Here is a 23,539-nt window from a genome sequence, read left to right on the forward strand (position 1 = left end):
ATTCATGTTTAGCCTGCAGGTCTGGTGGTCAACATTCATTTTTTTCATTGATATTTGATCCTATTCTTCCTTTAAAAAAAAGTAGTCTCCCAAAGATGTACTGCGTTCACAGTTGTGTGCTGCACTGTTTGTAACTTGAAACTTTGATGCAATGATGTTGTTGATGCACTGTGATACGAAGAAGGTAACAATGTTTTAAGAGTGGTTAATGCCAAGAAACGAGAGGTATTCTCATGGGGGTGTTAAACCAGCAACTTTAGTTACTCTGGATCCCAATACAAAAAACAAAACTTGCTGTGTGAAATGAAAGAAAAAGTTCTTCCCTATAATGTGATGGTTAGTGAAGAACCACTCTTCTTCAGTACTGATATTCATCTACAATACTGGTACCCATAGTTTGGGAAAAGTATATTTTCTATCTGACAGTGACAAAATTAATTAATTAATGTAATAGTGTTTTTGCAATTCATCCATTTAGTAAATGGTTTCATTGAGCTGTCTTTCATCTGACTAACCATTCAAAAAAGGCTATACTGTCCTCTCTGGACTCAACCTTTCTAAAGTCCGTAGTAGATGAACAGAGGCTAAGGACATATTGTTCATTTGGTTCACCAAAATGACCGTGCCTTATGGGTGATGCATGGACCTTTGAGTTTCATGTGCCTCCTGGTGGCTGTTGCAGGCCTGTCATTACACTTAAGGCCTAGTGATGTTGAGTGATGATGGTGGCTGCATGTTTTGTAAAGTTGTGGGGATACTGCAGCCAGGTCCGTATGTGCCGGTGGAGCTGCAGATAAAGGCCAGTGCAGTTGTTCAGCTAAGACCGTATAATTGATTCTGTTTAGATTACAGCAATGATGGCAGGACCCACACCTGAATAGAAAGTTGTCAATTACTCACCTTGTCAGCAATGGTACCATTTGGGCTTGAAAGACATGTCTTTACTGATCTGGATACCCAGGTATTCCACTGCAGACCCTCTTCTTATCTCATTATCCAGTGTGTCCGACGCCACATGTGATATTTTATCAATGTTACAAAGTACTGTAAATCTTTCTTCGTTTTGTGATGTACAAACAATAATGATTTTTATTTTTATCCTAATTGAAAGAAAAAAGTTGCCAGTCTTGACACTCAAACAAATTAGTTGAGCTGTGCTTTTTCAAAAGCCATGATAAAGCAAGTCAGTGATCAGCCATGTAAAAACAGTTTATGGGGGCGTGGCCAAGATGGCGGCATGAGCAGATGCAGGTTCGCGAGCTCTGCCGCCCGGGCCTCTGCAGCTACTCAGCGGTCCCGGGCCCCCACCAGTGAGGGTGCCCCGAGGGGCGCCAGGAAGAATCTGGGGCTCAAAGAAGCGGTAGGACGAGCATCCAGTAGCCCAGGGCGGGCTGCCGGGTGGGGGCCTCTCTGGGTCCAGGCCGCGCTTGCGGCAGACAGAGACTCCGGCCGCGCAGAGCGGCCTCGTGGACGGAGGCTGGGCGTTGAGCCCATTAAGGCTCGACTCAGCGGGGCGGCCGAGCAGGAGCTGTCGGGCCACGGAGGGAGGGGGGGGGCACAACTAAAAGAGGCAACACGTGGCCTCGGCCTTCCGGGGCCTGTGGAGGCCGTCCTACGCCCAAGGGGCGAAAGTGGGACCCCCGACGAGCTGTGGAGGGGGCGACGGAGTGTGAGGAGCGAGGGCCCCGCGGAGCGTGGGAGTGAGAGTGGGCCCCCGGCTCGGCGGAACAATCGGCCTGCGGTGTGAGCGGGCCAGTGGCGGCCTGGGTGAATACTGCTCATCGGAGCTGGGCCTCGGTGGGGCCCCACAACAGGAAAGTGCTCTGCTGACTCTGCCTCTAAGGAGAAGAGGAGGTGGAATGGTCGTTCTTCCCTGGCCGGAGCGAGTGCAGAGGGTGGGATCAGGCTGCTCCAGTGAGAGGTGCTGATCCGGCAGGGAGTCAGTTTGTTGTGCAGCACTGTGGACCGTGACCGGTGCTGGGCTGGTCCCTGCGCAGGCTGGTGAGCTGAATTCTGATGGCGTCCTCTAAGCCGAAAAGGGACCAGTCGGGACAAGATCTCACCCAGCGCAGGACAAGCCTGCTGAGGGGGCTGTCCTGGCGAAGGGGCCTGAGGACCGGGGTGAGGCGGAGTACGACGGTGGGGCCCCAGTCACAAAAGGTTTTCTCACCTCCTTGTTTGACTCGCTTAGGATGGATCTGCAGGAGCTGCGGAGAGACATTTTCCAGGAGATGAGGGAGCTACGTGCGGACATTACTTCGCTAGGGGAAAGGGTGGCGAATGTCGAGGACAGCGAGATCTTCCAGGGGGAAGAAGTGGAACAACTGCAACAAGAGGTCCTGCGCCTTTGTGAGCAACAGGATCTCCTGCAGATAGCGACGGCGGACTTAGAAAACCGCATAACATACGCATCAGGGGAGCCCGGCCGGGGTGGAAGGAGAAGATATTAGAGGGTTCATTATAGCACTGTTCCGCTCCATCCTGGGCCCGGAGGATACGCAAGAGATCACATTGGATCGGGTCCCCAGAGCAGGTCGGATAGGGGGAACCAGAGAGCGCCCTCTGGACCACATTTTAGCGTGTGTGCATAACTACATGACTAAAGAAAGCATCCTGCAGAGAACGCGAAACCTCCCTCGGGTCCAGTTCAGAGGGCACACGCTTCAGCTATTCCAGGACCTCTTGCTGAGGACTTAAGCCCATTACGGAGCACCTCCGGGCGAACTCTATGCCTTACACTTGGGGTCACCCCTTCCGCCTTGTGTTTCGTTGGGGGGGACCGGCTGCATCAGGTAAAGTCATTGCAGGAGGCGTGCAAGATCCTACAATCGGAGCGGGGCGCTGGGGCGTGCGAAAAGGCCCCTGCCGAGGACCGTCCGCGATGATGATGATGATGACGATGGAAGGAGAAGAAGAGGAAGCAACCGAGGCCGTCCTCGACCGAACAAGCGCTGGAGAGACAATCTGTATTGAACAGCCTAGCAGCAGGTTCCAGTGCCTAAAAGAGGATAGCCCCTGAGTGTCGCTGCAGTGGTCTGGGGTCGTTTTTAGAACAAGTAGTGAAGCTGCTGGAGACTGGCTTGGGCGGTGGGGTCGCTGGATGCCAAGTGACGACCTTGTGAGGTATTACCGACCCCTGTCTGGATCTTGCCTCTTTTTGGAGATACGATAGAGGACTTGTGTGTGTTAGATATGCACCTGTTGTGCGCTTTTGTTTTATGTTGTTGTGCTTCCCTGAAATTCCTGTGTGCTCTGGTCTTGATCACTGTTACTATGTGTGCAGGCCACCCCCGGGCCGTCCTCGGCTCCTGTCCCTTGGTGGGGGTTCCCGCCTAGGTCGCGCTACCCGCTTAATTATGCATGTCCCTTAAATGTCTAAGCCTTAATGTCCGGGGGCTTAACAGTCCCGCAAAGAGGTTGGTGATCCTTTCTGCCCTTGAGAGGTCTGAGAGCCATATCTGCCTACAGGAGACGCACTTATTGTCTAAGGATACATATCGTATGCGCTCGAGGTTTCCCCGGCAGTTTTGGTCCTCTGCTCCTACGAAGCATGCTGGGGTGGCGATACTAATATCGAGGGCCTTTCCTGGGGAGGTAGTCTCCAAGATACATGAGATTAAGGGTAGGTTCCTGGCCATTAGAGTGTGCGTTGACATTCCACTTCACTATTGCCACATTATATGCCCCTAACGCACAGGAAGAAACATTCCTGAGGCAGGCCATATCCCCAATGCTTACTACACCGGGCAGGGCTATTCTTGTGGGGGGGGGACTTCAATCTGGTCATGGACAACGAGCTGGATCGCTCCGGACACCGATGTGGGCAGACGGGGGCGCTGACTCCGGCGGGGCGACAGTGGCTGGCTGATTGTGATCTAGAGGACGTCTGGAGGAGGGCATATCCGACGCTCCGTGACTACTCATTCTACTCTGCCTCCTCCAAGACGTACACATGTATAGACTTCTTAGCTTCCTCAGAGTTTACTTCTCGAATCAGGGAGACCGCGATTGAGCCTCGAGCTCTGACAAATCATGCCCCCATTACGTTAGTGGCCCGCCCTGATGGGGGGCGAGTAGGGACACCGGGCTGGCACTTTAGAGACACCATACTTCAGAGTCGGGTGGCGGAAGAGACGCTGCGACGCACGATCCTCGACTACCTTAGTCACAATGACGATGGGAGGACTAGCCTAGAGACACATTGGGAGGCACTGAAGGTAGTCGTCCGTGGAGAGGTGACCTCACTCTTGGCCAAAGAAAATAAAGCTAGGATAGAGCAAAGAGCGGTGTTAGAACAGAAAGTCTCGGCACTAGAGTGCTCCCATAAGCATACTGGCGCATCCAGAGTGTGGAGGGAATTGGAGAAGGCACGTCATCAGCTGAAACGGCTTGATTGGGACAGGGCAGAGTATGCAGTAGTTTGACTTAAACATAAATACTATATAGGGAGTAATTGCTGTGGGAAACTCCTCGCCCACCATCTGAGGGCGCAACGATCGGCCACTGCTATAAAGATGGTGCGATCCCCTTCTCGGGGTGAGGTACGAATGGATGGGCAAGTGGCTGAGGTGTTTGCTGACTTTTACAGAGAGTTGGAGGCAGCAGACACTGGGAACGATGCGGACCCATTCTCCTATCTCGCGGACTGTCGAATTTTCCTGGTCCGTGAGCAGGATGCGACCGCCCTGGACCAGCCCATAAGGATGGAGGAGGTTATCTCAGTGATTTCTCGTCTGACGGTTGGGAAGTCGCCTGGCCCGGACGGCTTCACCGTGCCTTTCTATAAAACTTTGTCCAGAGCTGGCTCTGATCCTGGTGCGGCTCTTTAACTCCTTTTTGATGACTGGAACCCTCATGCCCAGCATGTTGGAGGCCACCATCACGGTCATTCATAAGCCGGGGAAGAACTCGGTGGAATGTGGTTCCTACCGTCCCATCTTACTTTTAAACATAGACGCCAAGTTATTTACTGGCATCCTGGTGCAGCGCCTTAATCCCTTTATGCCTGGACTCAAAGACCCGGATCTGGCGGGCTTCATATCCCACCTACAGTGCGGGGCAATACAAAGCGGCTCTTACATTTAATTGATAAAACTAACAGATCTCATAGAGAGGCGCTCCTCCTCTCCACTGACGCGGAGAAAGCGTTCAATAGGGTACACTGGCCCTATCTTTTCCAGGTGCTGGAGCGCTTTGGGGTGGGTCCGGCGTTCAGGTCCTGGATTCAATGCATTTACCGTGCACCTAAGGCCGGGTTCTGAGTAAATGGGACTCTGTCATTGCCGTTTCCGATAGGTCGGGGGACACGACAGGGGTGTCCGCTCTCCCCTATGTTGTTTGCGCTTTACATGGAGCCTCTTGCTCAGCGCCTTTGCGACGATCCCCTCATCTCCGGTGTCAAATTTAGGGGAGACTATCACCTCATTAGTTTATATGCGGATGATGTGATTATCACTCTGGCGGATCCCATGGTCTCGCTGCCGGCCCTCATGGATGCCCTTAGCGTGTTTAGCAGGGTCTCTGGGTTTAAAGTGAATATGCAGAAATCGCAAGTATTACATTTGTCAACCCTCCAAGAGCATGAGGAGGACTTAAGGTCTCGATATCCCTTTATATGGTCAGCGTCGCATGTACCTTACCTGGGTATTGAACTGGCAACTTCGGTCGCGAGGACGTCTAGCCTGAACTACACTTCCCTCTCTTGGGAGATTTTGAGGGACCTAGGGATATGGGGGAAACAGAAGCTCTCCTGGTTTGGCAGGGTCTCCGCGGTTTAGATGACAGTATTGCCGCGCATACTTTGTGTTTCAAACACTCCCTCTGACTCCGCCGCCGCACACTATAGCGACAATGCAGTCAGCGATCCTGAAATTCATATGGGAATGGAAACCAGCGCGGATCCCACGGCGTGCCATGTACCGACCTAAGGAGGAGAGAGGACTGGCGGTCCCTTGCCTACTGAGGTACTTTCAAGCCGCTCGGGTGTGCTTTATTCTGGAGTGGAGTCGCCCGCTCACCGAAAAGCACTGGTGCTTTATGGACCAGGCGGTCGCTGGGTCTCATATTTGGAAGGAGCCCAGGCTTCTGCGCAGGCATAGAGCGCCAGGGCTTTATTCTTCTCCGGTTACGGGTACGACGCTCCGGGTGTGGGATGCTGTGGCGAGGAAGCATGGTCTGACGACATTCCCATCTCCTATGTCACCGATCTGCGAGAATCCCGACTTTGTTTCAGGTCTACAGGTGGAGCATTTTCGCCGCTGCTATGAAGGGGGCTGCAAAAGGGTAGGGAGCATATTTGATGCGGATGGAGTAATTTCTTTTGACCAGATGAGGGAGACGTATGGGCTGACGGAGGCAGATAGGCTGATGTACTACCAGGTTAGGCATTGGGCCCTTCTGCCGGCGAATAGGCCTCTGATAGACAGGCAGCTTACACCGTTTGAAAAATGGCTTCTTATAAAGAAAGATGATAAGCGGGCGATATCGGAACTGTATAGACTTTTGCAGGGGGTAGAGCGGACGACTAAATCGAAGGGGCAGAGGAGATGGGAGGTAGAGCTGGGGAGGGAGCTGACAGAGGAAGAATGGGAAAGTATCCATTATAGAGCGCGTCACACTGCTTACAACACTTCAGTGACAGCAACGGCATGTAAGCTGGCTACCTACTGGTACTTTACCCCACCAAGGGTGAATGCATGGGATCCCTCTAAGTCAGGCCTTTGCTGGAGGGGGTGCGGCAACACGGGCACACTTCTACACCTACTTTGGCACTGCCCCAAGTTAAAGAGATACTGGAAGAGCATCCTAGACGACATAGAGTATTCCAGACAGAGATCCCTAAATTGCCGTCATATGTTATTTTGGGCTTACTCAACCCTCTCACCTTCCCTCTTCGTTCGCAGAGAGGGCGGAAGATGGCCCTGGCCCTTAATGCTGCGCTGCAGGCGATCCTAGCGCTCTGGGGATCGGACAGGCTACCAACTTATACCTCCTGGCTTCATAAGCTTTGGTTTATCCTGGCAATGGAGAAATAAACACTGGCGTCCAGGCAGCGGGCGGGAGACATCTGTACTCTATGGAGACCGTTCATTCAGATTCTGTCCATGGAATTTAACAAACTGTCTTGCCCAGTATATTTAAAGGTGCTGGGGCTAATACGAGACACTTGATGATGGGAGGTTGGCCGGTGAAGAGAGGAGGGGGCCGGGTGCGGAGGTCTTTGCTGAGGGGGGCGGGACAGGGAGGGGTGGGGGGCAGAGGGGGGTGGTACTGCGGGGGTGGCGCGGGGAATCACAGTTATGCATTTTGTGTTCTTGTTTGTTTTTCGTTTTTCAGCTCTTCCTTGGACCGGACTGTCTTGTCATCTATGCCACGGCTATAGGCACCTAGGGGAGGGCAGTTTGGTGGAGGAAGTACGTCTAACTATGTCAACTAATATTCACTGATGGGCCGTCCACTGACATGTGTGGCAAGGGATACTGTTATATTTTGACAGCCGACCGATTTGGATGTAGGAACAGAGCTTGTATTTGGTTCATGTATGTTAAATACCAATAAACAGATTTGATCCATAAAAACAGTTTATTGCAGTACTGTTGAACTTTTCACCATTGAATAAATCAGCACAAAATGTACTTTGATGAATAAAAGACAATGAACTTTACTTAGGGCTTTCTTAATAGAAGTGCAATAAACTGTCCTTGTGTTAACATCCTGGTGGGGTTTAGAGCACTTCACACAGCAGTGAACTTTGCAGCGGGAACAGAATATGCCAGTATCGGGATATTGATAGAAGAGCTAATTCCAAAATTCACTGTTACTATCTACAAATTACACTTTCAGAAGGAGCTACAAACAGGAGAAACACAAGTAGGCTGGGGTATAATCCTGGGTGGAAACCTTCCCTTTTCATCCAGTTTGGCATTTCACTGTATGAAGAATGTGTATTTTTTCAGTTCCTTGTGTAAGTGAACGCCATGCACACTATAGCCTTTTTAGGAAAATTATGTTCCCCTCGGAGGTTATTGAGTTTTTATTTTTTAGAATCGGCTTGTGATCCCTATATTACATAGTAAGTAGTCATGAGTCCATGGCCCTGCCTGTTTTGGGTCTTTTTTTGTGGGACTCTGCAACTGGTAATCAAACTCCTTCCCATTAGGATAACTCAAAGGTAGTTGTCTCAGTTCTTTAAGTCCATTTTTTTGTCAAGTTGTTTTCCTTGGTTTTCGAATCAGTATGTAGACAGTCATGAAATGCCCATCATGTGACCTACATCATAAGTAAAGCTAATGACAAGAACATTGTTATACTCATAAGAAGGCCATATAAACACCCCTATAACTAACACAGTAATAGAAAGCTGCATCCATGACTTTGCATTGCTGTATATTCCTGTAGAAACCAAAAACACATTTATATAACACATTATGGTGGTCATTACAACCCTGGCGGACGGTGTTAAAGCTGCGGAAATACCGCAAACAGGCCGGCGGACAAAAAAAGGGAATTATGACCCTGGCGGAAATCCCCAACAAAGACAGCCACTTTAACACTCCGACCGCCACGGCGGTACAGACAAGCAGCGCAGCGGTTACCGCCAACAGACAGGCGGGAGACAATGTACCGTCCACACTATTACAACCCGCCAATCCGCCACCTTTTCCGGGGCGGATTCACCGTGGATAAAAACACGGCGGAAACAGCTTTTGCTATGGGAAAACGCTCACCTGAACACATCCCACGAGGACCGACGACTCCATGGACCCGGAATTACAAATACTCCCTGCCCTTGTCTTTCTGCTCCTCTACAAACAACAGCTACATAGGCTCAGAAGACACCGGTGAGTACTGCACCTACGACACGGGGGAGGGGGGAGGCAAAAGTTAGGGGGACACCCACCAAACACCCCCACCCTCGCATATCACAACATACACACCAATGCATTCACAAAAATAACAGTAACAACCCACAATCCCCCCGGAAGAATGAAAACACAATGCGAAATTCGGTCAAACCTTGTAATGTGGCAATATACATGTCATACAAAAATATACAGATATATATTAGAAAGTCACTCATAATTATATACAATACGAGAAGTAGTGCAGATATGTACACAACAATGTCCGTGCACCAACAGTCCAAAAATGCATGGGCGAGGCCCACAAACGACACCTGACCACAATCGGAGAAAACACTGCCGGGGCATCAGATAGAAATACTACAGGCACCTCAGGGGGAAGGGAAGGGGGGGGGGGCACCTCAGCCAGATAAATGCGAAGCCAGATCCACGACGGGGCTCCATGCCCATTGATGTATCCTGGGGAGTGCAAAGCCACAGTCTCTCAAGTCTATACAGTGGGTGGTTTGCCCACTGTGCCATCCTGGGGAGTGCAAAGCCACAGTCTCTCAAGCCTATACAGTGGGTGGCTTGCCCACTGTGCCATCCTGGGGAGTGCAAAGCCACAGTCTCTCAAGTCTATACAGTGGGTGGCTTGCCCACTGTGCCATCCTGGGGAGTGCAAAGCCACAGTCTCTCAAGTCTATACAGTGGGTGGTTTGCCCACTGTGCCATCCTGGGGAGTGCAAAGCCACAGTCTCTCAAGTCTATACAGTGAGTGGCTTGCCCACTGTGCCATCCTGGGGAGTGCAAAGCTACAGTCTCTCAAGTAGATGCAGTTCTCTACTGGTACTGGTGCCCATACTGGATGAGTCTCCATGTGAAAGTTCATGTCCTGTCACTGTCCCAGCTGCACATGGGATAAGGATGCCTGATGTGGCGGTCCATTCATTCATTCCTACACGGTGCTTGCCCTGTTCAGCGGTCTTCACCATGGCGGTCTTTGCCCTGTTCAGCGGTGCTTTGCCATGGCGGTCTTTGCCCTGTTCAGTGGTGCTTTGCCATGGCGGTCTTTGCCCTGTTCAGTGGTGCTTTGCCATGGCGGTCTTTGCCCTGTTCAGCGGTGCTTTGCCATGGCGGTTCTGGTACGGTGTGTGGCATGACGTTCCCTACACTGGGCATTGGTGTGTGGCATGACGATCTCTACACTGGGCATTGGTGTGTGGCATGACGTTCCATCATTGCCCAGCGGGGCTGTGGCAGCCGGGGCCCTCCTGGGCTGTGACTCTGGATGTGGACTCGGGACCAGTGACGATACTTGGGCCCTCCTGGGCTGTGACTCTGGCGGTGGACTCGGGACCAGTGACGATACTTGGGCCCTCCTGGGCTGTGACTCTGGCGGTGGTCTCTGGACCAGTGACAATACTTGGGCCCTCCTGGGCTGTGACTCTGGCGGTGGACTCCGGACCAGTGACGATACTTGGGCCCTCCTGGGCTGTGACTATGGCGGTGGACTCGGGACCAGTGACTATACTTGGGCCCTCCTGGGCTGTGACTCTGGCGGTGGACTCTGGACCAGTGACGACGGTGCTGGCGGTTGTGTCTGGACCGCCGGAAATGATGGCGCACTTCTCCGCCATGACACTCACAACAGGCTGGCAAGACTTCCTCTGGACCTTCCCCACCTTTGGTGGAGTCACAGGTGACTCTCCAATCCCCTTCAAACCCAGGTCAGTTGTTGTCCCACCAGGAGTCTTAACACGGTCCCGTCGTCCACTTTCCAATTTTAGAGCCTTTACAGGGGGTGGGCTGCCAGTGCCTTGGCTCTGGGTCCTACTGCCTTCCCTAGTGGCCGGTGCACTCCACAATCCCTGAACACGCACCACTGGTATTGGAGGCTTTTTGGCTGAGGCGCTATGACGGGACTGATGAATTGGAGGGTGGGGTGGGGGCAAAAAGGTCAATTTTACACAGGGACAGTTTCTGACGAACACTGGGATTGGTAGCTGGAGGGGGTCTGGGAGTGGAGGAAGAGGAGGTGGTTGTAGGAGGTGTTACTTTAGCTGTTTTGGGTGCAGGTGCAGGTACAGGAGGCTGTCGTGAGGTGGATGGATGTTGGGTGAGTGATTGGTGGCGTTTGTGTACTTTGGGAGGGGGCGTCACAGACACACTGGGAGAGGACACAGGGGACGTGTAAATGGCAGTGGAGGTGGTGAGTGCAGGTGAGTGGCTCGTGGTGCTGGGTGTCCTGGTGCGATTCCTGGTGCCTGTAGATGTGGTGCATGCAGGTGTGTGTGTAGACGAGATTGGGAGGGAGGAGGGAGAAAAGGAGGAGGGGGACACAGTGGAGACAGTGAATGTTGCTGTGTCTGTATGGGTGTGATGCTTGTGTGAGTGCCTGTGGGATGTGTGGTGCCTATGTTTGCTTGAGCTACTTTTGGGTGTTGACTTGTGTGCATGCTGGTCTGTAGGTGTGCTTGGGAGGGGTTGGGGTACAGGGGATTGGGTCTGGGTGGAGGAAGTTGGAGGGGGGAGGCTCGACACAGGGACAATGGCTGCCATCAGTGCTGAGGCCAGAGATTGCAGGGCTCGCTGAAGGACAGCCTGACCAGAATGAATGCCCTCCAGGAATGCATTACCGTGTTGTAACTCTCGTTCTACACCCTGGATGGCATTCACAATGGTAGACTGCCCAACAGTGAGTGACCTGAGGAGGTCAATGGCCTCCTCACTGAGGGCAGCAGGGGTGACTGGGGCAGGGGCTGAGGTGCCTGGGGCGAAGTTGATGCCCACCCTCCTGGGTGAGCGGGCACGGGCGAACGCTGAGGGGCTGCTGGGAGGGCGGTGCTGGTAGGGGAGGTGGTGGCTGTACCTGTAGAAGTGGGGCGCACAGATGGTGCCGCCACCACAGGGGAGCTCCCATCGGCGGACGAGTCTGTGTCGCTGGTTGGTGATCCGGTGGCCGACGTGAAGCTCCCCTCGCCCTCCGTCCCACTGGTGCATTCAGAGTCCGTGGTGTGGCCCTCCATGGCCATGTGGGATGCAGCTCCCTCGTGCTCCGGTGCCACTGTACCTCCGCCTGTTGATGCTGATGTACAAAAGGACAGGGAGAGCAGGAAAAGGGGGGGAGACAGAAGAACGAGAGTTTTAGTGCATGGTATTCCGCTACCGTTGGCGGACAAGACAGACGCAGCAGCCCCCTGCATTACGCCGTGCTCCTGCACTCTGCACACGCAATTTCTGGGTTATGGCCTACATGGCAATGGTGGACATCTGCGCACATGGATGCCACAGGGGCAAATATACCTCGACTTGGCACTCTGCTGAGGTGGGGTTGAGTGCCACATGGCCTACATTACAGAGGGGCCTTGCCTACCTAACTCTCCCTGGCCTAGGGACACCCACAGCCCACCTCCCCCACCCAGACACCTCCACTGCACGCAAAATCCGCAGAATGAGGTTGGACTCACCCCCTTTGTATCTGCTGTGATGTCCTCAAGCGCCCAGCCAACTCCGGGTAGGCCACCGCCAGGATCCGGAACATCAGGGGGGTCATGGTGCGACGGGCACCCCTCCCACGTTGGGAGGCCATCCCCAGCTGAGCCTCCGCCGTCTTCTTGCTGCAGCGGCGAATGTCCTCCCATCTCTTCTGGCAGTGGGTGCCCCGTCTGTGGTGGGCCCCCAGGGTCCGGACCTCCTTGGCGATGGCACACCAGATGTCCCTCTTCTGGTGGGCGCTGACCTACATGACATGCACAAGGGAAGAGGAACAGTCATTACCAACTGCACCGTCCTACTCTGGCCATGTGGCCCATTCATTCCCATGCATTAATGTTCAATCAACTCTGCCCACTTCCCTCTTCCACCCAGGCCTAGCCCATACAACGTGCTCCCTGTGTACTAACCTGTTGGTCTGGAGGACCGTAGAGTAGCATGTACTGGGGGAGGACCCCATCCACAAGTTTCTCCAACTCCTCCGATGTGAAGGCAGGGGCCCTTTCCCCAGACGCAGCAGCCATCGTCGCTTCCAGACCGAGGTCACAGCAGCACTAGCAGTGTAGGTCCTCTCCTGTCGAAGGTCAGATATCTAGTGAGTGAACAGATAGAAAATGGCGGTGACGTCCGCGGCAGTGCGCATCATCACCGCCGGCGCACCTGTTCATTGGCTCCTGGGACCCATAGGGTCCACTGTTAACCAATGCAGCATTGCGCTGCGGTCTACGACCGCCTATCGCGACGGTGTGCAACGCCAGCGCAGTTACCCCACAATCCCATTGTCCCAGGTTAGAGGTGAGGCAGCCGCCATTTCAGGGGCCCACATGGCTTAATTTACCTCTGCGTCACACATAGCTAGGCCTACACTCAACACACATACAGAAAGGGTTTTGTGAGTGGTGTAGTCTTGTGTGTAACTGTGGGTACATACCTGGAGGAATAGTGACTGGTTCTTCGCTGTTGTCCTTCGTAGGCACCGTCAGCTGGGACATAGGAGAAGATGGCGGAATCCTCCGGTGTACCGACCGCTGGTGGACCTGTTGACAATGGAAGAGTAGCATCCCTGATATGATGGGTCAACTCCAGAGGCACCGTGTATGGCTATTGGGGGACTCTGGTTACCCCAACCTTTCGTGGCTATTGACCACAGTGAGGAATCCCAGGACCAGGGCAGAGGAACGGTACAATGATGCCCATGGGCGGACCAGGAGGGTGATCGAACGCACCTTCGGCCTCCTGAAAGCCAGGTTCAGGTGCCTCCATATGACAGGTGGATCCCTATTCTACTCACCGAAGAAGGTGTGCGACATCATCATCGCCTGCTCCATGCTCCATAATTTGGCTTTGCGATGCCAGGTGCCTTTTCTGCAGGAGGATGATCCAGATGACGGTGTTGTAGCAGCTGTGGAGTCTGTGGAGCCTGTGGACAGTGATGAGAGTGAAGCTGAGGAAGAAGAAAACGACAACAGGGAGTCAGTCATACAGCAATATTTCCAGTGACACACAGGTGAGAACATTTTTTTTGTTTGACATTACATTAACTGTCACACGTCTACCTCTATCCTGTTTGTCTATTTCAATCACTATTTGTTAACTGAGTTGTACCCTTCCATTACCGTTTCACAGGTGTGGTAACCTACGTGTCAAGGGCTTGTGATGTGTGACATAGGTATGTTAGCCGTACAATGGTACAGCCATTATGACACTGTCATTGATAATACAAAGTACAAAACCATAGACTGACTCCAGATTGTTTTGTGTTTCAAGGGTGTTTATTTAAGTGCTCAAAAAATGTAGGGGGGTTGTAAATTGGTGATGGGTGATGGTGGAGGAATGTCCATGGCAGAGTCCAGTCTATTAGTCTCACAGGTGCACTGCCCATCTGGGCATAGGAAGTGGAGCTGGGGCAGTTCGAATATGGACAGGGTAACAAAGTGGGACACTGGGAGGACAATCAGGGTGGTCTTATTTCCTGGCGGGGGTCTTGCCATCTTGCTCTGTCCTGTTCCTGGATCTCAGGGACCACTTGCGTGGTGGTTGTCCGTCTGCAGGGGGTCGGGTGCTGGTGTGGTGGTCCTGTGGCAGGGCGTCCTGTCCACTAGCGCCGGCAGAGGTGGTGGGCAGTTCATCGTCCTGGCTAGTGTCAGGGGCCCCTTGGAGTGCCACGGTGTCCCTCAAGGTCTGCTGTATGTCCTTCAGCACCCCTACGATGGTGCCCAGGGCGGAGCTGATGGTTCTGAGCTCCTCCCTGAACCCCAAATACTGCTCCTCCTGCAGCCGCAGGGTCTCCTGCAACTTGTCCAGGACCGTTGCCATCGTCTTCTGGGAGTGGTGGTACGCTCCCATGATGGAGGAGAGGGCCTCGTGGAGAGTTGGTTCCCTTGGCCTGTCCTCCCTCTGTCGCACAGCAGCCCTCCCAGTTCCCCTATGTTCCTGTGCCTCCGTCCCCTGGACCGTGTGCCCACTACCACTGCCCCCAGGTCCCTGTTGTTGTTGGGAGGGTGGGTTACCCTGGGTGCCCTGTAGTGGTGGACACACCATTGATTGACCTGTCCTGGGTAGGGAGGTTTGGGCCCGCTGGGTGGGTGCTGTGCTGGTGTTACCAGAGGGTGGAAGGTCGGTGTTGGGCTGTGCCTGTGCAAGGGGAACCGACTGTCCTGAGGCCCACGATGGTCCGGGCTGGTCATCAAGATCCAGTAGGGCAGAGCTGCTCTCGTCACTGTGGGCCTCTTCTGGGGGTGAAGTGGTGTTGTCTGGACCCTCTGGTGTGGTGACGGTCCTTCGGGTTCCTGCAGGGGCATAAGAGCATGATTATTGCATGTGTGTGTAATGGTGTGCAATGGGTGCCTGTGCGTGAACCCCAGTGCAAGCATTCCTGTGTGGGGGCTTGTGTGATGATGGTTGGGGGGGGGGTTCTGGGTATGTGCAGTGAGCATGCTTTGGTGAGGGGTGACCATGCTTAGTTGTGTCATGCAGGGCTTGGTGTTGGGATGGGTGGTTTGTGTTATGGTTACATTAGTGATGAGTTGAAGTGATCGGGTAGGGGGTGAGGGTGGGGGTGTGTGATACCATGCAGGTAGGGTGGGGGATCTGATAGTTAAGATTTGACTTACCAGTGTCCCATCCTCCACCGACTCCTCCGAGGCCCTCAGGATGCAGGATGGTCAAGACTTGCTCCTCCCATGTTGTTAGTTTTGGGGGAGGAGGTGGGGGTCCGCCGCCAGTCCGCTGTACCGCAATGTTGTGCCTGGAGACCGTGGAACGCACCTTCCCCCGTAGGTCGTTCCACCTCTTCCTGATGTCCTCCCGATTTCTTGGGTGCTGTCCCACTGCGTTGACCCTGTCGACTATTCTGCACCATAACTCCATCTTCCTGGCTATTGATGTGTGCTGTACCTGTGAGCCAAATAGCTGTGGCTCTAATCGTACGATTTCCTCCACCATGACCCTGAGCTCCTCCTCGGAGAAGCGGGGGTGTCTTTGGCGTGCCATGGGGTGGTGTGGGTGATGTGTGGGGTGGTGAATGTGTTGATGAGTGTGGTGAGTGTATGTGTTGATGAGTGTGGTGAGTGTAGTGGTGTGTGGTGTTTTGTGCGTGGATGTTGTGTGGGTGATGGTGTTGTGTGCCTCTGTGTGATGGGGTTGTCAATTGCTGTGCTGTCTCTCTGGCCTTCTTTCACAATTTGTGGTCGTAGGGGTTTGTGGGTGATGTGGGTGTGTGTTTTATATTGTATTGGGTGTGTGGGAGTGTTGTTTGTATGTGTGTCAGGTGTGTATATTTCAAATTGTCCAATGTGGCGGTGTTTTGTAGATGTGTGTGTATTTTGAGCGCGGCGGTGTGTACCGCCAATGGAATACCGCGGTTGAAAGACCGCCGCGTGGATTCGTGGGTCGTAATAGCATGGGCGTGTTTCTGTTGGCGTGGAGGATTTGTTTCCGCATGTTTATCGCTGACCTTTGGTGTGGCGGTGTTGTGTGGGTGTCTGAATTTCGGCAGATTCCGAGATGTGTGTCATAATAGCTGTGGCGGTCTGCCGCGGCGGTGTTTTGGCGGTCTTCTGCACGGCGGTAAGCGACTTTTACCGCCAATGTTGTAATGACCCCCTCTAACCCAAATAGGTTAACAGTAATAGCTTGCATGATCAGGTCATAACTACAAAATACTCCATGAAGGGTGTATCCGGGTGGGATGCGAAGGGGACATCTCAGCAGGGTATCGTGGGCTCAACCCTGCGGGGATCTAAAAAGGGTATCATATCTGAAAAAGGTGAAGAGTGCTTGTGCGGGTGGGTTGTGAAAACAGAGGAAGGCACAGAGGAAGGCCCCTCGAGAGATTCTGCACCTGAGGTCCCCATATATAATAAAAAAAAATCCTGGAGTCAGCCATAATTTTGGTCACCCGTTCCATGCAAAGGGCATGACACAAGCGTATGTGCCATTGTGACAATGATGGGGCTTCACGTTTCTTACAGGCTGACTCCAAAGTCATCTTAGTGGCACTGAGGCATAGCCATAGAATAGACCTGTCCCCCTGTGTCTGGTGTTTAAGGGATGGGTCTCTAAGGCCCAATAAGACATTTCCTGGTGCCAGGGGCATGGGGTAGCCCAGTATCTCTTTATTCTGAGCCAGAATTTCCTCCCTGTAGGGGCGTATGGCTGGGCAGTCCCATCAGATATGGTAAAGTAGGCCACATCCCCTCCTGCATCTGTCTGAGGCAGTGGGGAAGAGTTTCTGCAATTTCGCAGGGTACAGGTACCAGTCATAGATAACTTTGTAATGGGCTTCTCGTAGGCCTAGGGAGTGATTAAATCTAGAAATATCACACCATAAACTGTGCCATTGTCGATTCTCTATCGGTGTCCCCAATGTCTGTTCCCAGACCATCAAATGACGCAGGGGAGGGGGTAGTTGGGGATGCTCTCAGGAGAGCATATAAAAAGGAGATGCAACCTTTGGAAGACCCAGCCTTCCGAACATACTTCTCAATGGGGAGCAGATCCCTAGTGGCAGCCTGTCGCACTTCTCTAGTACGATTTATTGAGACTCCCTCAAAAGCCTGATACTGCCTCATAGTGACGTAGTTCAATTTGGAGGGCTTGAAGAGAAGCCAACAGGGAAGTGAGGGCAAGCAGGATGTAATCTGCAATTAGCGAGAGTTTGTGTTCCACTGACCCAAAGCGGATCCCTTGGATCAGAGGGGTAGCCCTTTCTTCGCTGCCAGGGGTTCAAGACTAAGGGCAAAAAGTAAAGGGCAGTGGGGCAACCCTGGCGTGTGCCCCTAGTAAGGGTAAAAAAGTCAGAGGCTGCCCCATTCACTAACCCTCTAGAGTGAGGGTGGCTATAGTTAGCTCGTATCATTGCTATGAAGCACTCCTGGAACCCAAACCGTGATGAGTTATAGGACAGAAAGGCCCAGTCCACCCCATCAAAGGCCTTCTCAGCATGCAGCATTAGCAGAATCGATGGAAGGGATTTCTTCGTAGCCTTTGCAATTAAGTGTATAACTTGCTGTAAGTTGTTGTGGGTTTGGCGCCCTGCGATAAAGCCTGATTGATCTAGATGGATCAGCTCCACCATCACCCCTCCAGCCTATGATCCAAAATCTTAGTATACAGTTTACCATCTAAATTACGGAGGGCTATCGGGCGGTATGACGCACATAAGTCTAGGGGTTTCCCTAGCTTTGGGATAATCTAAATTAAGGCTTCTCCCATGGGGGAGAGGGGCTGACTGCATGGGTATCGGCTGTATGGTTAAAGAGTTCTGTCAAGTGTGGAACCAAGACCGAGCTGAATGCCTTATAAAAGGATGCATTAAAGTGTCTGGGCCTGGAGCTATATGTAGTTTAAGAGACTCAATGGCAAATTGAACTTCCTCCGGTGCAACAGGGGCACTTAAGATTTCATTATGGGTCAGGGAGACCTATGGTAGGGCGACATCCGTGAGTTAGGCTAGTTGCTCATTATCGTCCATTGGGTCTGCTGTATAGAGATGCTCATCAAAATCTCAGGGCATTCGGGTCTTTCCCTGTTCCGTGTGTTGAAACCTTCCTGCTTCATCTCGAAGCTGCTTAATATAGGTCAGTTCCCGTTTAACTTGTAATTGCTTTGCTAAGTGTGAGCCTATCATATTACTTTTCTCATATGTATTATGTTTAAGCTGTAAAAGGGAGAGCTCCACCCTGTTGGCGTATATAGCTTTAACTTTCCCTCAAAGGGCCATAACTTTCCTTTGAAGGCTAAAAGTAGGGGTTGCCGTTTGAGCTTTTTCGGCCTTGACAATCTCTACCTCGAGCATCTCCCTCTCCTCTGTCTTCTGCCTAGTTAACATGGTTATCGGGATAGGCATTTCCCACGAATGACGGCCTTAAAGGCATCCCATAGCAAAGAGGGGTCTACCTGTCCTGTTTTGTTGAGCTGAAAATATTCCCTAATTGATTTCCTGAGTTCAGTGCAGAATGTAGAGTCCCCTGATAGAACGTTAGGGAAGTACCACCTACGAAAGGAGGAGTTCTGGGGGTGCCATTTGAAAACTGCTTCCAGAAGGCCATTCCATGTTAAAGTGTTTAATATCAAGTAAATACCTATAAAAAATATATCCAACTGCCATGTTCCCTCAAGGGATATTCCATAGAGACCCCCCCTCCTTGATTTCAAACACTCATCCACCCCCACCCCCCTACACCACCCACACCCCCCACCAGAACCACCCACCCTACCCATATACAATTTTGGGCTCTGCATTATTTCACGGCCTGTATAATGCTTCAGTTGTGGATGTATGGGCCCCAGTCACTAGGGCTTCTCATTTCCAGGATCTTCACCCTGTGGTGTCAGGGATGCCCGCCATTTGTTGAATTGGGGTTGAATCAAGGTTTACTTTTGCCATTCTGTTTCGCTTTCCGTTATATTTGCCATGTCCCAGAGGAAGCCACGCCAAGGCTACTCCACAGTACCTCTCATTCTCGGTCTCCAGAGTCTGTAGATGTAGTTGCATTGAAGCCCAGCAGATTCATCATCCAGTTCTGTAACATGGTGTTTGGAATCTCTTTTGAATATTATAACAAAGGGGTAAATCGAGCGGTATTTCACCTGTTTTCAGCAAAGCGTGTCTGTGACGGGTCTAAACTGTAAGCGCCTTGCCAGTGTCGCTGGAGCGATGTCTTGATATAACGAGCATGTACCCCCCTTGGAAGGCAACAGTAATCTTCATTCGCGCTGCACGGAGGATCATTTCCTTTGTCTTATAAGAGCTTAACTTGGCCAAAACATCCCTGGGCCACTCCCCCTTTCCCCCCGACATTACGTCTGGTCCCACTGTGTGGACTTATTCTACTTTCACCTCCGGGTGGACCTCCCCCCAGAAGCTCAGAGAATAGGCCCATGATGAAGGCCTCCAGATCTGTTCCTACGATTCCCTCCTCTAGGCCCTTCACTTGAATGTTATCCCTTCGGGATCAATTCTCTAAGTCCTCACACTTAAGAAGAGCTGTGTGGAGTTGAGAGAGGAGGCACGTTACATTGTGACCCAGTGGGTGCGTTTGTTGCTCCAAGTCTTCCACTTTCTTTTCCATGTTGAGAGTGCCCACCCCCACTGAGTCAACATCTGCATGAATTGCTATCAGCTGGGAATTCACTTTTTTCTTAAAGGAGTCCTAGGACACAGCTATGTCTGCCTTGAGTTCTTCTCGAAGCTCCGTCTTCAGTTCGTCTAGGGAGAATAACAGGTCTTCTTTTGTAAGGGCCATAGTACCATCATCGTTAGAGTTCGATTGGGTCTGGGGTGGAGTAAGATAATTGGACATCCGATTGTGTTGGACCTTTTTGGGTGGCCTAGAGATTGTTCAGTTTTGCAGCAGGCCAAGGCACATATGAGTAGTAGGTTCCCCACTGGGCTGGCTTCAAGAGCTATTCCTCTCTATGTATTCAAGTCTGGACCAGTTTAGATGCTATTCTGCCGTTGCCTGTTTGGTGTGGCTTTATATCCCCCAGAGTATCATTCCTCAGTGTGGCAAATGGTGAGGAGGGCGAACGCTGTGCATGAGGTGGGCATCACAGGGCCTGCTCTTCAGTGCGCTCCTGTGGGGATCAGGCATGCACCATATTGGGGTCAGGCAAGCTGTGACGCACGGTCCATAAGCAATCTCCTGGACCAGCACATCTGTCACCCACGGACAGCACGCCGTCCTACCCGGGGTCATGCGGGAGCAGAGCGGGCGACTGGGATGCCAGGGAAGCACCAGATCCGTTGTGGTTCCTAGCGACGCAGAGCCCCCTTCCGCGCAGATAAGCAGAGGCCTCAAGAGAGGTGGGGATCGTCTGTATTTTTCACCATGTATGTCGGAGCGACATACATGGTGTAGATCCGGGCTGCCAGCGTTCTGTCTCTAGGGATCCACAGCCCGTCTGCCATATTGCCCCCAGCCTGACCCGAGTCCTTGGGGGCCCCTGGTGGTGTTCATATGCAGTCAGGCCACGCTCCCGGTGCGGGAAAAGGAACGTGCAAAGACACCCAGGTGTTGACAAATGCGGGCTGCTTGCCGGAGCCAGAGTGGCTCACGTCCACCCGGCCATGATGGTTGGTCACGCCCCCTAAGTCAATTTTTCCTATGGTAAGGTGATCAAGCTCTCCAAGGCTGTGTTGACTTAGCTCTACCTGTGGCATCTGCAGTTAGTTATTAAGGCTTCAGGCTGCCCTCCAGTTAGTCTGTGTCTTTGCCATCTCAGTCAATGAAAGGACACCCTATGTTTAAAGAGAAAGGCCACTAAAATGTAAATATTAACATGTCTTAAGCCCTCTGTTATCCTTAAGTGTACTAGAAGAATTTGCTGCTGTAATATCATCACTATACTGCCTGCGCAGTGAAGACATAAATTCCTCTGCGCCTTTTACACTCTTCATGAAGATGGTCAGCCTAGGTAGTTACTGATTGGCTGAACAGCTTGTTTCTAAGACTAATTTTGCAGTATATCTTCAAATCCGTTTTCTTGGGATATTTGTAAGTAATGACAAATTCTAATGCTTAACCGTTTTTCTGGTGTCTTGTTTGTTCATTACAAATGTAGTTGCCATATTTTAAATGTGGAATGTGTTTATTTCTGATGGTGCTTCCAACTATACAGTCCTCACCTTATGAATATCCCCAGGCACCAGACTGGATCCAGAAAATTAAAAGCGTAGTGCTCCTGTGCAACGTTAGGTGGCGTCATGCGACTCCGCATCAGCTCATTTCTGCTTTGGAAGTAACATGTAGAGCTGAAATCAGTTCCTTTCTTTCGATGCCTTCAGGCACAAATCCAGAGCTCCGCTCCTTCTATTTTCGCTATAGGAAAAGATTTGTCTGCAGATTTTTTTCAGTGTGCAAGGCACATGTCACCCACATAACAGGATTTAAACCTTGTAGGGGACTGCAACCTGATGTCTGTGGCAGATGCCTTCGAGGGGTGCCTCAGTGCTTTTGTCAATGTACAACTCCAAGACCTGTGGCAACTGTGCCCAGATGAACCCAAAGGCCATCTGAGAATGTAAAGTGAAGTTCTACATAAAAAAGTAATTCAACACACCACGATGGCCCTGCTTATGTCAAAGTCAGGAGAGTGGACCTGCTCGCTCTTTCACAGTCATTCCCACAGCAGATCTTCTTTTCAGTTGAAGTCACCAGGTAGGTCAAAAAAGAAACCCAAGAAGTCCAAACGGGACTTGGCCACTTGCTGCCACTCATGTTCTCCAGACACAAGAGTGTCACCTTGTCTCAAAGTCTCACTCCCCTTTCTCTAAGGAGCCGATTCCATCTTTGGTCACGACCCATCCTGAGTTCCTGGATCCATTGGTGACATCACAGCAGGTCTAAGGATTTGAAGAGGCCGTACTGCGCATCTTTAGCACACATCCAGCTTTCTTTAACGCCTGTTGAGCTGGCGAGTTAACCTATGAAATCTGCACCGGCTGGTTAAACATTGATGTCAGCACTACATTGATGCTAGAAAGTCTGCTGAAACCCACCATAGTATCTGATTCAGAGGTGGCTTACCACGACTGAGGCAACATCCAGATCTTGACGTGGCACAACCTATATTGAATCCATCAGACACAGACATGATTCTGCAGTCATTCACAGACACTACGTCAGCATTTTGGCTCAGACTTCGACCAGAGCCAGCCATATGGAGACCATAATAGAGAGAGGGAAACTTTCACGCCCCCACCATTGTTAAGACAACTGGTACGTGGACGTAAAGGATGCCAGTGGGCTGGATACCTCACTCAATACTCAGTTGGCATTCTCCTATGAACCAACCACTGGGATTTAGAAGGATGCTGAGGTCCTAGACCTTCACTGCCCTACTATGGAGGGGAAAACAGATAAACTGACTGATGTCCTTTAGCATGGCAAAGCGATCTGATGAACTCACTTCACACTGTTAGGCAGTATGGCTGTGTCATGCTCTGGCCCCTCAGTCAACTGAATAGTCATTTGCTGCCGTAAACCTGCTCCAGGTGAACCCGGATTTCTTAACCTAGAATCAAACCTCTGAAAGCTTGGTGGGGCATGCATCCACCAGCAAGGTGAACCCTAACTCCTTGCCGACCACTCCTGACAGGGAATCAAAATGTGTGTATACGTTGGTGAAGTAAATTTTCTCCTTGGCCAGCCATGCCCTGAGGTCTGTCAATGCAAACTATTTACTTGGAGGGTACACCCGCACACTTTAGGACATGGTTGGTGAGCTCTGACCTGCAATCCCCCCTGACTTGCTTCTTTAGCCCAAACCATTCAAGACAGTCAGGATACGGCTAAGTTCATCTCCTGGTCAGTCCTAGAGAGCTGTGCTTTTGAACATACCTTTTAACAGGTCTCTCCTGATTGGTGAAAATGCAGACTCGGTCACAGAATGTTTTAGGAAAAGCCAACCAGCAGCACGCTTTTTGGGTCTTTTATCTCCAGTCTGGCAATTCTGACATCAGGTTCACTCTTTTGTGTGTTACGCTAGGGGCTTGATGCATAGATCCGTCGGGTCCCACCACTGTGCACAACAGGTCTCCCAACCCTTTCTATGTCGGGGTTTTTAGCCCAACAGACAGCAACCACTGTATGTCCCAGTCCTCCACCCCTCTGGCAACAATCGTGAATTCCCTTTAGTGTGCCCTTTACAGCACACACCCATCTGAAGGAGACCGGATCAGTCACTTCCTGCAGGTGTGG

General features: G+C 51.7%; 1 protein-coding gene across 1 annotated transcript in view; it reads left to right on the top strand.

Moving 5' to 3' along the window:
* Window positions 1-23,539, top strand: part of LOC138282888 (ubiquitin carboxyl-terminal hydrolase CYLD-like) — a 284,328-nt gene that overhangs the window by 115,830 nt on the left and 144,959 nt on the right. The gene's annotated exons all lie outside the window — the stretch shown is intronic.

Source organism: Pleurodeles waltl, chromosome 2_2 (genome assembly GCF_031143425.1).
Source record: "Pleurodeles waltl isolate 20211129_DDA chromosome 2_2, aPleWal1.hap1.20221129, whole genome shotgun sequence".
Classification (NCBI taxonomy): Eukaryota; Metazoa; Chordata; class Amphibia; order Caudata; family Salamandridae; genus Pleurodeles; species Pleurodeles waltl.